Source organism: Chionomys nivalis, chromosome 3, assembly GCF_950005125.1.
Source record: "Chionomys nivalis chromosome 3, mChiNiv1.1, whole genome shotgun sequence".
NCBI lineage: Eukaryota > Metazoa > Chordata > Mammalia > Rodentia > Cricetidae > Chionomys > Chionomys nivalis.
In genome coordinates, this window is record NC_080088.1 from 78322748 (window position 1) to 78340354 (window position 17607).

Sequence of the window (17607 nt, forward strand, 5' to 3'; positions counted from 1 at the left end):
ATTCAGTTATACCAGCACCATTTGTTGAAGATTCTTTCTTTCATCCATTTTATATTTTTAGTTTCTTTGTCAAAAATCAGGTATGTGGGTTAATATCAGGATCTCTGATTTAATTCCATTGGCCCTGTCTGCTTTTTTTTTTTTTTTTTTTTTTTTGGTTTTTCGAGACAGGGTTTCTCTGTAGCTTTGGTGCGTGCCTGGCCCAGACACCTGTCTGCTTTTATGCCAATACCAGACTGCTTTCACTACTGGAGCTCTAAAATAGAGCTTGAAGTCAGGGATGGTGATGCCTCTTTATTGTACAGGGTACTTTGTACTATCCTGGTTTTTTTGTTTATTCATATGAAATTTAGTATTGTTCTTTTGAGGTCCGTGAAGAATTTTGCTGGGATTTTACTGGGCATTGCATTGAATCTGTAGATTATTTTTCGGTAAGATTGACATTTTTACTACGTTAATCCTACCTATCCATGAGAATGAGAGATCTTTCCATTTTCTGATATCTTTTTCAGTTTCTTTCTTCAAAGATTTAAAGTTCTTGACCTGCAGGTTTTTCACTTGTTTTATTAGAGTTACTCCAAGATACTTTATGTTGTTTGCTGTTATTGTGAAGGGTGATGTTTCTCTGGTTTCTTTCTCATCTAGTTTATCACCTATATATAGGAGAGCTTTTGAATTTTTTGAGTTAATCTTGTATCCTGAAACATTGATAAAGGTGTTTTTGAGTTGTAGGAGTTTCCTGGTAGAATCTTTGGGGTAACTTATATACTATATACTATATAGTATATATACTATAAGTATAAGTACTTATACTTATATATATACTATAAGTATAAGTACTTATATACTATAAGTATATATACTATATAGTATATTATATACTCTAATATCATTAGCAAATAGTGAAAGTCTGATTTCTTCCTTTCCAATTTGTATCCCATTTTTATCTACTTTTCTTGTCCTTTTGCTCTAGCTAAAACTTTGAGTACTATGTTGAATAGATATGAAGAGACTTTAGTGGAATTACTTTGAATTTCTCTGCATTTAGTTTGATGTTGGCTGTTGGCTTATTGTATATTACCTTTATTATATTTAGGAATGTTCCTTGTATCCCTGTTCTCTCTAAGACCTTTGTTACTGTGGGGACTCCTTCAGCCAATAGCCTTTAATTCCACTTTGGGCATGCTCTCATGTACTATAAATGCAGATGAAAAGTGTACCCAGGCCTCATGGCTACTGGATTCAGTTCCAGTTCCCAGAGCATTCAGAAGACTGCGGATTGCTACTCTTTCTTTGAGTTTATCCTCAAATAAATAAATCTTTGTGATACAACATTCCAAGCTATTGTGGAACTCTTTTGTATGCCAACAAATTGGTGCCCATGTGTCTTGAGCCCACACCATTGCTGGGCTCTGCCCATACCCTAGCCTGCAGCCTTCTCCCAGCCCACACAGCTGAACTACCCCTCCACAGCTGAACTACTCCTCTGGTGTGCACGATATGGCTTGGCTGACCCACTGTGTCAACTTGGCAATTTCCTGCCAGCCCATGCCCATGTGGCTTGGTCCCACGTACTAAGCAACTGAGTTACCACTGCCTGCAGCTTCTGGCTAGTAACCTTGTGGCTCAGTTCATATCTGCCTGAGAGCTCTGGGTTTCTTTAACTTCTGTTCAACTCAAACCTTCTTCATATGTGGCTGTGATGCTTTTAATTATTTATATAAATTTGTTAGTAATTCTAAGTCTCAGGTAATTGATGTAGGACCCGCCTTACTGCTGCAACTGTGACACCTGCTGGCCAATCATGATTATTACACATACAACAATTTTCTGAATATTGTAATGGAGGTAAGTTAATTTGATCAATAAATAAATAAATAAACTTGAAAATTGTAAACCAATTCCAAGTTAATGCAGACAATATCGCCATTCAATAATTTAACAGCCTTTTTGTTTCTTCTATGGATGGAATTCTGCAAGAGCTATATGACCTACCTGGTATCTATATTTTGTGGTCATGGGAGTTATTAGTTTTGTTCTTCATATTATATCCTTAAAGAAATGGTTTGGTAACAGAGTCAAGAATGAGAAACTTTTGGAAGGATACAGTCTTTAGCTGAAAGGATTCATACTACTGAAAATGATAACTTTAATTTGTCAGTGGATTATAAAACCTTACAAAAGGGTACTGAGAGATTATCTGAAAGGAATCATATTGTTGAAATTGATAATCAAAATCTCTTAAAAAGTTATGATAAGCTAGAAGATAAAATATCCATCCAGGAAATCAATCTACACACCATACAAATAATATCTAAAGATGAGAAGATATTAATGGAAAAATTTAGAATGGAATCATATGTGCAGAATGAGAACCAGAAATTAATTGATTTAATAAAATTATTAGAAATATTCACAGATCAAGAGATTCAGGCTTTACAAAAGACAGTGGTAAAAAAGATTTACATCAATTGAGGAACTTGTCAGAATTGATAAGCAAGGAGAGGAGGTACAGGCAAAGGATTTAGCATTGCCAGTACCTCTCAGAGTCAGAGATGACTCATCAAGAGTTTTAGTTACTTATCCTATTATTACTTCTGAAAAGCCAGCAAATACTCAATACCCAAATGGATACACAGAATGTAAATGAAAAACTATAAGTATGAAAGATCTAAAAGATATTCAGCAAGTGATAATATCTTATGGCATGCATTCATCATTTGTTAGGGAGATGGCAAAGACATGGGCTTCAAGTAATAGGGATGCTCCACATGATTGGCTTCAATTAGTCTTAGTAGTACTAGAAGATGGAATGCAGTTACAATGTAAGTGCTATGTGAGAGAAGAGGCTAAATCCCTGGAACATCAAGGTAGAGTCAAAGGATTTGAGGCCTCCCAAGGTCAAATTCTTTCTGAGGGCCATTATGATGATCCACAGAGTCAAGCTATTTACAATCTTGTTCCTATGCTGTACAGCAGCCTTGAATGCTTGGGACAGGATTCAAGAACAGGAAGGAAGAATTAAATTATATACAAAGGTCATATAAGGTCTAAGAGAACCCTTTAGTGTCTTTCTACAAAGATCAAGTAAAGCTGTACAAATAGGGGTAATAGATCCAGAAACTAGATGAGTGCTTATTGAATATCTAGCTTTTGAAAATGCCAGCTTAGAATGCAAAAACATACTTGGGCCTTTAAAGATCAGATCAGTACCAGTGGATGAACGGATTCTGTACACAGCCCATGTTGAATCATTTGATTATAATACTGAGGCTTGGTTAGCAGAAACAATTTCCAAAGGTACGAAGAGACATCAAAATACCAAATGTTTTGATTGTGATATAATAGGCCATCTGAGAAGACTGTAGACAAGGCATTCCTAGAAATAAAGTTTCTTCTGGGAATGATAAAAATAGAAGATTTCAACATTCTGGATTATGTAGAAGATGCAGAAAAGGCCAGCAATGAACCTGTGAATGTAGATCAACAAGAGACAAACAAGGCAACCTGTTACCATCAGGAAACTCCTTAGGGTGCCTCTCAAAGTCACCCAGGTCAAACATGGTCCAGTCACACCCATCACAGTGGAGGACACACCTCCCCAGAAAAATTAGAAAATCCAGTGCCTATTGTTAAATGCCACACTGCTCTGGATGATAGAATAATCATACAGGATGAATCAGAAATACCTTAAACTTTCTTTTTTCCTTTATCCTCCTTTTTTTCTTTTTTCTTTATTTATTAAAAATTTCCACCTCCTCCCATCCTCCCATTTTCTTCCCACTCCCCTCACCCCCTCCCACTCACTCTCCAGTCCTAAGAGAAGTCCCCCTGCCCTGTGGGAAGTCTAAGGTGCCCCCTCCATCCAGGTCTAGGAAGGTATGCATCCAAACAGACTAGGCTCCCAAAAAGCCAGTACATGCAGTAGAATCAAAATCCAGTGTCATTATCATTGGCTTCTCAGTCAGCCCTCATTGTCAGCCACATTCAAAGAGTACGGTTTGATTACATGCTCATTCAGTCCCAGTCCAGCTGGCCTTGGTGAGCTCCCATTAGATAAGTCCCACTGTCTCCATGGGTGGATGCACCCCTCGCAGTCTTGACTTCCTTTCTCATGTTCTCCCTCCATCTGATCTTCATCTGGGCCTTGGGAGCTCAGTCCAGTGCTCCAATGTGGGTCTCTGTCTCTATCTCCATCCATCGCCAGAAGAAGGTTGTATGGTGATATGCAAGATATTCATCAGTGTGGCTATGGGAGAATGCCAGTTCAGGCACCCTCTCCTCTGCTGCCCACAGACCTAGCTGGGGACATCTCCTTGGACACCTGGGAACCCCTCTAGAGTCAAGTCTCTTGTCAACCCTAAAATGGCTCCCTTAATTAATATATCTTCTTCCAGCTCCCATATCCACCCTTCCTCCATCTCAACCATCCCAACCTTGAACTTTCTTAATGCTAATGAGAAAGGACCAATGGCAGCAGAGAGACATTGGATTATAGAAAAAACTTCTAAATTAAATCAGCTGGTGTATTTCAAGGATTTGTTGATGTCAGAATGGAAACCAGGAGATGTACTGTGTTGGTGAAGTGGTTTTGCTCTTGTTTCCACAGGAGAAGAAAAACTAGGGTACCATCATAATTAATATAGATTTGGTTTGGCAAGGAGAAACCTCTTCATAAAGAGAAATTATAGTCATCTACAGATGTGACAATTCTACAGTTTTTTTGTAATCCTCAAAAGGGTTAGGGCAGGGTTCTGTTCTTTTATTTGCAGGAAAATACCCATCTTCAAAAAAATCAAGAGACCTTAGACATATAAATGCTTAAAAAATAAACAATAGCTATCCAGAAAGAATTACCAAGCAAAGAGAAATCTGACTTATGATACCTATATCCTCTGCAGGATAAGAGCTTATTGACATACATATAATAGTACTCTTCATTTATTAAAAAATAATGCTGGCTTTGGAGTTTGACAGTGTCTATCCTTCTCTAAATCCAAACATGTTGTTAAAAGAAAAATTCAGAGTTTCTGTATTGTATCAAGGAGCCACCTGGTATGGGACAGAAGGAAGATAAAATTTAGAGACTACTATTATCAAAACTCTGTTTTCAACAAATTTTACTTCTCCCCATATCTATTTTTTGTCTTTATGGTACCTTTCATTGGATATATATTTATATGAATAATGTCTAAGTTTTCTACAATGAACAATACATTTTCCTGCAGTAATCTTTGAAGTTTTCAGGAAAAAGATGTGGAGCCCCACAACAACAGTTCCACCTGGTTGATATGATATAATTATGCTGATAACACCACTTTGAGATTGGTTTTGGGTTACCAACAGCTCAAGATGATTCCAACTTGGCTAGCTCAGGTGGGGTACCTCCTTACAACATTCTTGCCAGAACTTCAAATAAGAACTTTAGAAAAACTCTACCAAATACTCAGAAACTATCAGCAATTATACCAAACAGCAATCTCGAAACTTAACCATCATTTTAGTTTTTACAGGATCCCATAGAAATAACATTGTCCCCATGACAGCTGGAAGTAATTTTAGAAATCAACATCCCCTATCAACTAAGCTTGTACTCAGGGCTAGGGACATTATTAGGGGTGGTTATAACCGGTATAGGATTAAGGGTGGAAATGAAGTAGGTTCAGGGATCTTTCTTGAAAAACAAAAAGGGGAATGGATGGTATGGGATAATAGGTAGGTTAGGGTGAGCTTACTCACACTAATAATAATAGTGAGTAATAGTGAGATTGCACCTATGCAAAGTTATTTTGTCATATTGTTTGTGAGAGTTCACCTATGCAAAGTTATTTTATCATATTGTTTGCATGTATGTTTCTACCTCTGCTTAAGATATTTTGTATATTGATGTTATTTTAGAATATATTCATCATATTGCAGTATAAATTTCTACCTCTGACCAAGATACTTATACATTGTTCACATTTTGAGGTTATTGTACTCATTTGCTGCACATTTGTTTAAAGATTGTTTAATTTTTTAGTATAAAACTTTAGTCTTTAAGCTATTTAGGTATTAAGAATTACAGGTCAATAGTCATTCATGTTTGTCATACTTATAGTTAGTCTAGTCAGGTTCTTTAGATGCATAGAGATTGTATTCCAAATAGATAGATAATCTTCATACACTTCAAAGAACTGTAGAATATGGCATTTAAATAACTTAGGATTCTACTTATGTGAGACACGATTGCTCCTGGCAGCACTGATCTATTCCTGAGAGAATGTTGGGCACCGAAGACACTCCATTTGAAGCTTTCTTCTTGACAAAACTGGCCTTTGGGCAAAGAACTACCCCAGCCTTGACTACTGACAAAATGCACAGTGTCCAAACTGGACAAACAGGATACAAGCAAAAAGACTGCCAAACCTTGCCAAGGCTGGGTAAGACAATTTTTCAAATTTTCTTGCCTCTGAAAATGGTCTGTTGGATACTCTAGGCATTAGCCAAAATTGGTTGCCACAACATTGCAGTGTTACAAATGAGACTTTGGGTGATTACCCAGAGAGCAATGTCTCTGTCATTTCTTGCACCTTTTAGAAGTTGCTTGATTACACTTCCTGTTTACTCAAGTAATATTATTTCTCTTCTCAGGTTTTGAGGGGGTTGGTACTCTATTCTGGGCTGTTGTGGAATTCTTTTGTATGCCAACACTTTATCATGAAGGGGTTGTTGGATTTTGTTGAAGGCTTTTTGAGCTGATAATGTGGCTTATTTCTTTAAGTTTGTTTACATGGTAAATTATATTTATGGATTTTTGTATGTTGAACCATCCCTGCATCTCTGGGACAAAGCCTCCTTGATCATGGTAGATGATGTTTTTGATGAATTCTTGGATTTGGTTTGCTAGCATTTTTTTTAATTGTTTTTAGATCCCACCCAGCTTGCATCCAGAACCCTTCTTCCTTCTGCCCCCTTCCCTCTTTGGGCACATAACACCACTCAGCTCAGCCTGTCTGGGTGCTGGGGGCGAATCCTCAGGGCAAACAGGCGGGCGTCAGTTCCTTTGTTTCACTGGCCTGCCTGCACCAAGCAAGGTAGGCGCTTTGTTTATGAACTACCCAACCAGCACGGAGATCTGATCTCGGCACCAGGAGAGCCATCATTGGGGTGAGTTTGTAACCCACGGCAGCAGCCCGGAACAGGAAACTCAGAAGTTCCCCATCCCCCCCATCCTTCCTGGGCTCCCTGCAGGGACTCTACTCCCTGCAGACTGCCTCTCTCTTCCTATCCCACCCAGCTTGCACCCAGAACCCTCCTCCCTTCTGTCCCCTTCCCTTTTTGGGCACATAACACCACCCAGCTCGACTGTCTGGGCGCTGGGGGCAAATCTTCAGGGCAAGGAGGCGGGCAGGAGTTCCTTTGTTACTCTGGCCTGCCTGCACCAAGCAAAGTGCTTTGTTTAGAACTACCCAACCAGCACAGAGAGCTAATCTCGGCACCAGGAGAGCCATCATTGGGTACGGAGATCTGATATTGGCACCAGGAGAGACATCACTGGAGCACCAGGAGAACCATCACTGGGGAGTGCCATCACTGGGAAGGTACATCAGTAGGCAAGGAGACCTGATCCTGTAAAAGAAGATCCATAGGAGAGCATTCGGAGGAAGAGATGGGCAGGCGCCAATGCAAGAATTCACCCAACAATCTGAAAAATAATATGAAACCACCAGAACCCAGCGACCTCACAACAGGAGGACATGAACACCTTAATCATGAAGAAGTAGAAAAAACTGACTTTATGAAAGTGATTGACACCCTTAAACAGCATGTAAAAAATGCCCTTATAGAAATGGATGAGAAGTATAACAGAAAGTTTGAAGAATTGAGTAAATCAGTGAATGATACCCTAGGAAACCAAGGAAAAACAATCAAACAGATAATGGAAACAGTTCAAGACTTGAAAACTGAAATGGAGGCAAAGAAGAAAACACAAACAGAAGGCCGGCTGGACATGGAAAATCTAGGTAAACGAATAGAGACTACAGAAACAAGCATAACCAACAGAATACAAGAGATAGAAGAAAGAATCTCAGATTCTGAAGATACCATAGAGAAAATAAACACACTGATCAAAGAAAACAGCAAGGCCAACAAACTCTCATCACAAAACATTCAGGAAATATGGGACACAATAAAAAGACCAAACCTAAGAATAATAGTAGTAGAAGAAGGAGAAGAAGTGCAGCTCAATGGTCCAGAAAATATATTTAATAATATTATAGAAGAAAACTTTCCCAACCTAAAGAAAGATATACCTATGAAGGTTCAAGAAGCATACAGAACACCGAATAGGCTGGATCAAAAAAAAAAAAAACCATCCCCTCGCCATATAATAATCAAAACACAAAGCATACAGAATAAAGAAAGAATATTAAGAGCAGCAAAGGAAAAAGGCCAAGTTACTTACAAAGGTAAACCTATCAGACTTACACCTGACTTCTCTGTGGAAACCATGAAAGCCAGAATGTCCTGGATAGATGTACTGCAGAAACTTAGAGACCATGGATGCAAGCCCAGACTACTATACCCAGTCAAGCTTTCGTTCACTATAAATGGAGAAAACATAATTTTCCAGGATAAAAACAAATTTAAACAATACATAGCCACAAATCCAGCCCTACAGAAAGTAATAGAAGGAAAATCACTAACCAAGGAGTCCAACAATGACCACAATAACTCAGACATCTAGAGACCCTTCACCAGCGTAACTCAAAGAAGGGAAACACACAAAATCTACTACTAAAAAAGTGACCGGAGTTAACAATCACTGGTCATTAATATCACTTAATGTCAATGGACTCAACTCACCTATAAAAAGGCACAGACTAAGAGATTGGATATGAAAACAGGATCCAACATTCTGTTGTTTACAAGAAACACACCTCAATCACAAAGACAGGCACCTACTCAGAGTAAAGGGTTGGGATAAGGCTTATCAAGTAAATGGACCTAAGAAACAAGCAGGTGTGGCCATACTAATTTCTAACAAAGTTGACTTCAAACTTAAATCAATCAGAAGAGATGGAGAGGGACATTTTCTACTCATAACAGGAACAATTCATCAGGATGAAGTCTCAATCCTGAATATCTATGCCCCTAATATAAAAACACCCACGTATGTAAAAGAAACATTGCTAAAACTCAAGGCAGCCTTCAAACCGCACACATTAATAGTAGGAGACTTTAACACTCCTCTCTCACCAATGGACAGGTCAATTAGACAGAAACCTAACAGAGAAATAAGAGAATTAATGGAGGTAATGAATCAAATGGACTTAACAGACATCTATAGAATATTCCACCCAAATAGGAAAGAATATACCTTCTCTGCAGCTCATGGAACCTTCTCGAAAATTGAGCACATACTTGGTAACAAAGCAAACATCCACAGTTACAAAAAAATATTAGTAACCACCTGTATCTTATCAGATCACCATGGATTAAAGCTAGAATTCAACAACAATGCTACCCCTAGAAAGCCTACAAACTCATGGAAACTGAACAGTCAACTACTGAACCATACCTGGATTAAGGAAGAAATAAAGAAAGAAATTAAAGTCTTCCTTGAATTCAATGAAAATAAAGAAACAACATACTCAAACCTATGGGACACTATGAAAGCAGTCCTGAGGAAAGTTCATAGCACTAAGTGCCCACTTAAAGAAAACAGAGAAAGCACACATTGGAGACTTAACAGCCCACCTGAAAGCTCTAGAAAAAAAAAGAAGCAGACTCACCTAGGAGGAGTAGAAGACTGGAAATAATCAAACTGAGGGCTGAAATCAACAAAATAGAAACACAGAAAACAATTGAAAGAATCAATGAAACAAAAAGCTGGTTCCTGGAGAAAATCAACAAGATTGATAAACCCCTATCCAAACTAATCAAACGGCAGAGAGAGAATTTGCAAATTAATAGGATCAGAAATGAAAAGGGGGACATAACCACAGACACAGAGAAAATTCAGAGAATCATTAGATCTTACTACAAAAGCCTGTATGCCACAAAACTGGAAAATGTAAAAGAAATGGAGACTTTTTTAGATAAATACCATATACCAAAGTTAAACCAGGACCAGGTGAACAACCTAAATAGACCTGTTAGTCGCGAAGAATTAGAAGCTGTTATAAAAGACCTCCCTTCCAAAAAAAGTCCAGGACAAGATGGTTTCAATGTGGAATTCTACCAGAACTTCAAGAAGACCTAATACCTATACTTCTTAATGTATTTCATAATATAGAAACAGAAGAGTCATTGCCAAATTCCTTTTATGAAGCTACAGTAACTCTGATACCAAAACCACACAAAGACTCAACCAAGAAAGAGAATTACAGGCCAATCTCACTCATGAACATCGATGCAAAAATTCTCAACAAAATACTGGCAAACCGAATCCAAGAACACATTAGAAAAATTATCCATTATGATCAAGTAAACTTCATCCCAGAGATGCAGGGCTGGTTTAACATATGTAAATCTATCAATGTAATCCATCATATAAATAAACTGAAAGAAAAAAACCATATGATCGTTTCATTAGATGCTGAAAAAGCATTTGACAAAATTCAACATCCCTTTATGATAAAAGTCTTGGAGAGATTAGGGATACAAGGGTCATACCTAAATATAATTAAAGCTATTTACAGCAAGCCGACAGCTAACATCAAATTAAACGGAGAGAAACTTAAAGCCATCCCACTAAAATCAGGAACACGCCAAGGCTGTCCACTCTCTCCATACCTCTTCAATATAATTCTTGAAGTTTTAGCAATAGCAATAAGACAACATAAGGGGATAAAGGGGATTCGAATTGGAAAGGAAGAAGTTAAACTTGCGTTATTTGCCGATGATATGATAGTGTATATAAGCGACCCCAAAAACTCCACCAAAGAACTCCTACAGCTGATAAACACCTTTAGTAATGTGGCAGGATACAAGATCAACTTCAAAAAATCAGTCGCCCTCTTATACACAAAGGATATGGAAGCAGAGAGGGAAATAAGAGAATCATCACCTTTCACAATAGCCACAAACAGCATAAAATATCTTGGGGTAACTCTAACCAAGGAAGTGAAAGATCTATTTGACAAGAACTTTAAGACATTGAAGAAAGAAATTGAAGAGGATACCAGAAAATGGAAGGATCTCCCTTGCTCTTGGATTGGGAGGATCAACATAGTAAAAATGGCAATTCTACCAAAGGCAATTTATAGATTCAATGCAATCCCCATCAAGGTCCCATCAAAATTCTTCACAGATCTTGAGAGGACAATAATCAACTTTATATGGAAAAACAAAAAAACCCAGGATAGCCAAAACAATCTTACACAATAAAGGAACTTCTTGAGGTATTACCATCCCTGACTTCAAACTCTATTACAGAACTACAGTAATGAAAACAGCGTGATACTGGCATAAAAACAGAGAAGTCGACCAATGGAATCGTATAGAAGACCCTGATTTTAACCCACAAACCTATGAACACCTCATTTTCGATAAAGGAGCTAAAAGTATACAATGGAAGAAAGAAAGCATCTTCAACAAATGGTGCTGGCACAACTGGATATCAACCTGTAGAAGAATGAAAATAGACCCATATCTATCACCATGCACAAAACTCAAGTCCAAATGGATCAAAGACCTCAATATCAATCTGAACACACTGAACCTGATAGAGGAGAAAGTGGGAAGTACCCTATAACATATGGGCACGGGAGATCGTTTCCTATGTGTAACCCCAGCAGCACAGACATTAAGGGCAACATTGAATAAATGGGACCTACTGAAACTGAGAAGCTTGTGTAAAGCAAAGGACACTGTCACTAAGACAAAAAGGCAGCCTACTGACTGGGAGAAGATCTTCACCAACCCCACAACAGACAAAGGTCTGATCTCCAAAATATATAAAGAACTCAAGAAACTAGACGTTAAAATGATAATTAACCCAATTAAAAAATGGGGCACTGAACTGAACAGAGAATTCTCAACAGAAAAAGTTAAAATGGCCAAAAGATACATAAGGTCATGCTCAACCTCCTTAGCGATCAGAGAAATGCAAATCAAAACAACTTTGAGATATCATCTTACACCTGTCAGAATGGCTAAAATCAAAAACACCAATGATAACCTTTGCTGGAGAGGTTGTGGAGAAAGGGGTACCCTCATCCATTGCTGGTGGGAATGCAAACTTGTGCAACCACTTTGGAAATCAGTGTGGCGGTTTCTCAGAGAAATTGGGATCAACCTACCCCTGGACCCAGCAATACCACTCTTGGGAATATACCCAAGAGATGCCCTATCATATGACAAAAGCATTTGTTCAACTATGTTCATAGCAGCATTGTTTGTAATAGCCAGAACCTGGAAGCATCCTAGATGTCCTTCAATGGAAGAATGGATGAAGAAAGTGTGGAATATATACACATTAGAGTACTACTCTGCAGTAAAAAAAATGACTTCTCGAATTTTTCATGCAAATGGATGGAAATAGAAAATACTATCCTGAGTGAGGTAACCCAGACCCAAAAAGAAGATCATGGGATGTACTCACTCTTAATTGGTTTCTAGCCATCGATAGGGGGCCACTGAGTCTATAATTTGTGGTCCTAAAGAAGCTAAACAAGAGGGTAAACCCAAGGAAAAACATATAGTTATCCTCCTGGCTATGGGAAATAGACAAGATTGCCGGGGAAAAAATTGGAATCTTGGGGGTGGGGTGGGATGGGGGTAAGGGGAGATGGAGAGAGAAAAGTGTGAAGGAAAGGATGAGGGGAACTTGGGGAAACGGGATGATTGGGGATATAGGAAGGTTGGATAGGGGAGCAGGGAAACTCATATCTTAATTAAGGGAGCCACCTAAGGGTTGGCAAGAGACTTGAACTTGGAGTGGCTACCAGATGCCCAGGGCAATGTCCCCAGTTAGTTCCTTGGGCACCTGAAGATAGGGAACCTGAAATGAACCTATCCTATAGCCATACTGATGAATATCTTGCATATCACCATAGAACCTTCATCTAGCAATGGATGGAGATAGAGACAGAGACCCACACTGGAGCACTGGACTGAGCTCCCAAGGTCCTAATGAGGAGCAGAAGGAGGGAGAACATGAACAAGGAAGTCAGGACCACGAGGGGTACACCCACCCACTGAGACGGTGGGGCCGATCTATTGGGAGCTCACCAAGGCCAGCTGGACTGTGACTGAAAAAGCATGGGATAAAACCGGACTCTCTGAACATGGCGGACAATGAGAGCTGACGAGAGGCCAGGGACAATGGCACAGGGTTTTGATCCTACTTCATGTTCTGGCTTTGTGGGAGCCTAGACAGTTTGGATGTTCACCGTCCTAGACCTGGATGGAGTGGGGAGGACCTTGGAATTTCCACAGTGCAGGGAACCCTGACTGCTCTTGGGACTGGAGACAGAGGAGAAGAGGAGTGGAGGGAGGGGGAGAGGGGCGGGAGGAGGGGGAGGGAAATGGGAGGTGGGGAGGAGGCGGAAAATTTTTTTTCAATAAAAAAAATAAAAAAATTGTTTTTATTGAGCTATACATTTTTCTATGCTCTCCTGTCTTCCTCCCCTCTACCATTCTACTGTCTCCTCTGACACCTATGCTCCCAATTTACTCAGAATATCTTGTCTTTTTTTCCTTCCTGTTTAGATTCATATATGTCTCTCTTAGGGTCCTCTTTGTTGTCTGGGTTCTCTGGGGTTGTAAATTGTAGGATAATTTTTCTTTGCTTTATATCTAAAAGCCACCTATGAGTGAGTACATATTATATTTGTCTTTCAGAGTCTGGGTTACCTCATTCAATATGTTTTTTTTGCTTTTTGTTTTTGTCCACGATCCATCTATTTGCCTGCAAGTTTCAAAATACCATTATTTTTTTTTAATCACTGAGCAATACTCCATTGTGTGAATGTACCACATTTTCTTTATCCATTCTTTAGTTGAGGGGCATCTAGGTTGTTTCTAGGTTCTGGCTATTAAGAATAATGCTGCTATGAACATAGCTGAGCACATGTCTTTGTGGTATGAATGAGCTTCCTTTGGGTATATAGCCAAAAGTGGTATTTCTGGATCTTGAGGTAGGTTGTTTCTTAATTTTCTGAGAAATCACCATACTGATTTCTAAAGTGACTGTATGAGTTTGCGGTCCCACGAGCAATGGAGGAGTATTCTCTTTATCCCATATTTTCTCCAGCATAAGCTGTCATCAGTGTTTTTGATATTGGCCATTTTGACAGGTGTAAGATGGAATCTCAGACTTGATTTGCATTCCTCTGATGGCTAAGGATGTTGATCATTTCCTTAGGTGCCTTTCAGCAATTTGAGATGTGTCTGTTGAGAGTTCTCTGTTTAGGTCTGTACCCAGTTATTTATTGGATTATTTGTTCTTTTGATGTCAAGTTTCTTGAGTTCTTTGTATATTTTGGAGATCAGTCTTCTGTCTGATGTGGGGTTGGTAAAGATCTTTTCCCATTCTGCAGGCTGCTGTTTTGTTGACCATGCTCTTCGCTTTACAGACGCTTCTCAGTTTCAGGATGCCCCGCTTATTAATTGTTGCTTTCAGTGCCTGTGCTACTGGGGTTATATTTAAGAAGTGGTCTCCTGTGCCAGTGCATTCAAGTGTACTTCCCACTTTCTCTTCTATGAGGTTCAGTGTGGCTGGTTTCAAAGTGATATCTTTGATCCATTTGTATTCGAGTTGTGAGCATAGTAATAGGTATGGATTTATCTGCAATCTTCTACATGTTGATATCCAGTTATGCCAGCATCATTTGTTGAATATACTTTCTTTTTTTCCATTTTATATTTTTAGCTTCATTGTCCAAAATCAGGTGTTCATAGGTGTGTGGATTTATATCCAGGTCTTTGATTCAATTCCATTGGTTCTCCTGTCTGTTTTTATGCTGATACCAATGTGTTTTCATTACTATAGCTCCATAGTAGAGTTTGAAGTCAGGGATGGTGATGCCTCTAGAAGTTTCTTTATTGTATTATATTGCTTAGGCTATCTTGGGTTTTTATGTTTTTCCATATGAAATTGAGTATTTTTTTTGATGTCTTTGAAGAATTTTGCCAGGATTTTACTGGGCATTGCATTGGCTCTGTAGATTGCTTTTGGTAAGATTATCATTTTTACTATGTTTATTCTACCTACCCAAGAATATGGGAGATATTTCCATTTTCTGGTGTCTTCTTTGAATTCATTCTTCAAAGACTTAAAGTTCTGGTCATACAGGTCTGATGTGGGATTGCCCTCTGTATGTTGTGAATACCATTGGTTAATAAAGAAACTGGCTTGGCCTGGTAGGGTAGAATAGAGCTAGTCAGGGAAAACTAAACTAACTGGCTAGTGAAGCTGAGGCAGGTGGAACAGGGGCCCCTGGGTTTTGCCTTGATACTGGGGGCCTAGAGAGTGGGGTCCCCAGCTGGCTGGCTCATCATTCACCTCTTGGTCCACTGTGATCTCAATCATTTTTATAAAGTTATTTTTAAGGTCGTTTTCTTCTGCTTCATCTGTGTTGGGGTGTTCAGGTCTCATTGTGGAGCGACTAGTCTGTAGTGGTGCTGCACTGCTCTTTATGTTGTTGAGTGTATTCTTAACTTGTTGTCTACACATCTCTTCTTCCAGTTGGTGTAGTTGGGTGCTGTCTCAACTGACAGCTCCTTTGGGTATCGGTAGAGCAGAACCTCAGGTGATCGCTCCTCCAGGAGTGCCAGCAGGCCCAAGCCTCAGATTGCTGCGCCTCAAGGTGGAACCAGGGCCTCAGTTCCCAGTGGTTGCTCTGCATTCCCCCACGGTCAGCAACTAGGGACACTGGCACTCCAGGGTGTGTTGGTAGCTTGGCCTTCTGTTATTCCCAGGCAGGTTGGTGGCTTAGATGTCTGGCACTCCCAGGTCACTCAGCAACTCAGACTTCTGAAATACAAATGATTTTAAGGCCTAGTTAATGAGGTATCAAAATAAGGCACATTTTCCTAATCATTTGTAATTATTTGAAGTAATATAAATTCAATCAATTATGCTACAACAACTGTTGTTGGTTGTGTTTTTGTACTTTATTCTTTAGGGGCCCTCCACTCAGCTACCCAAATAAATACATGGAGACTTATTCTTACTTATGAATGCTTGGCCTTAGCATGGTTTTCTTAAATTATCCCATCTACCTTTTGCCTCTGGGCTTTTATCTTTCTGTATTCTATATTCCTTTCTTTCCCTCTTACTCCATGGCTGGTTGTATAGCTGGGCGAGTGGCCCCTGGTGTACTCTTTTCCTTTTCTTGTTCCCTCCTTTCTTTCTCTCCTTCTATTTATTCTCTGCCTGACAGCCCTGTCTATCCCTCTCCTGCCTAGCTATTGGCTGATCAGTTCTTTATTAGATCAGTTCAGTGTTTTAGGCATGCAAAGTAACAGCTTCACAGAGTTAAACAGATGGAACATAAAGAATGCAACAACCTTCGCATCAAACAAATATTCCACAACATAAACAATGTAACATATCCTAAACTGGCATTACACAATGAGCAGCAGCTATTTTGTTTTATTTCTCTGAACATCTAGAGGAAGGCATTCTGGGATTGTGTAGATTTAGGGTTCTTTTCTCCTTCGTGTCTCCTTCCCTGCTCTCAGCCACTTATATGTTTTGTGCTTTTGATACCAAATATCCCCAGAGTTCCAGGCATCACTCTGGGTTCTAAGCAGGATAAAAGGGCAAGAATAAATAGCAAATCAAATATGTCTAGCAACCAAATATTTTCTTTTATTAAGAAAGCAATGATGCCTTTTAGAAGCGCTACCAAGTAGAATTCTACATCATCTCAGTGGCTGAGTTAGGGCTGTCCAAATTATAATTTTTTTTTTTTGCTGTTAGAGAGAATGCATAACCTGGACACAGTGGTGCATGCATTTTTGTGTAAGTTTCTTAGGAGGCTGAGGCAGCAGTGTTGCTTGAGCTAAAGAGTTTTAGGTCAGTCTGGACAACTTAGAAGACCTATGACGAATGCACCATTCTCATTTTAAATGAAGAAGCTCATTGAAGAAGAAGATTTAAGCTGAGGCTGAACAAGCCATGGAAAGATGCTTTTGTTTCCTATGCTAATGACTGAAATCTCTACCAGACCTTTGTGGGCTAGGAAGGCCTCTACTAAGAAGTGAAGGTTGTAAACTTGCAAGAAGGGTAGTGGGAACAGTAGGCTTGGATATGTAGGGATAGAGGCAGGGTACTCCTTGTTCTGCAGGGAAACAGAGTTGGCTATCTTATCTGAAATCAAATTTTGTGTTTTAGACTTTGAACATAATTAGAATGAGTCTTTATTGTTATCATATATTGTATCGACGTAAATGAATACAGACAGATTATAAAAATATATACAGCTTTAATGAGGAAATAGACTTATAGGACCACAGGTTCCCGCGGAGAACAGGAAAGCAGAGAAAAGGGCTGCTGGGATCACGCCGGCAGATTTATCAGTAAACATTAGCCCCAGGTGAACACGCCCCCAATGGGTGGGGCTTATCCCTACAATATATATGTATATATATACATATGTCTGTCTATAC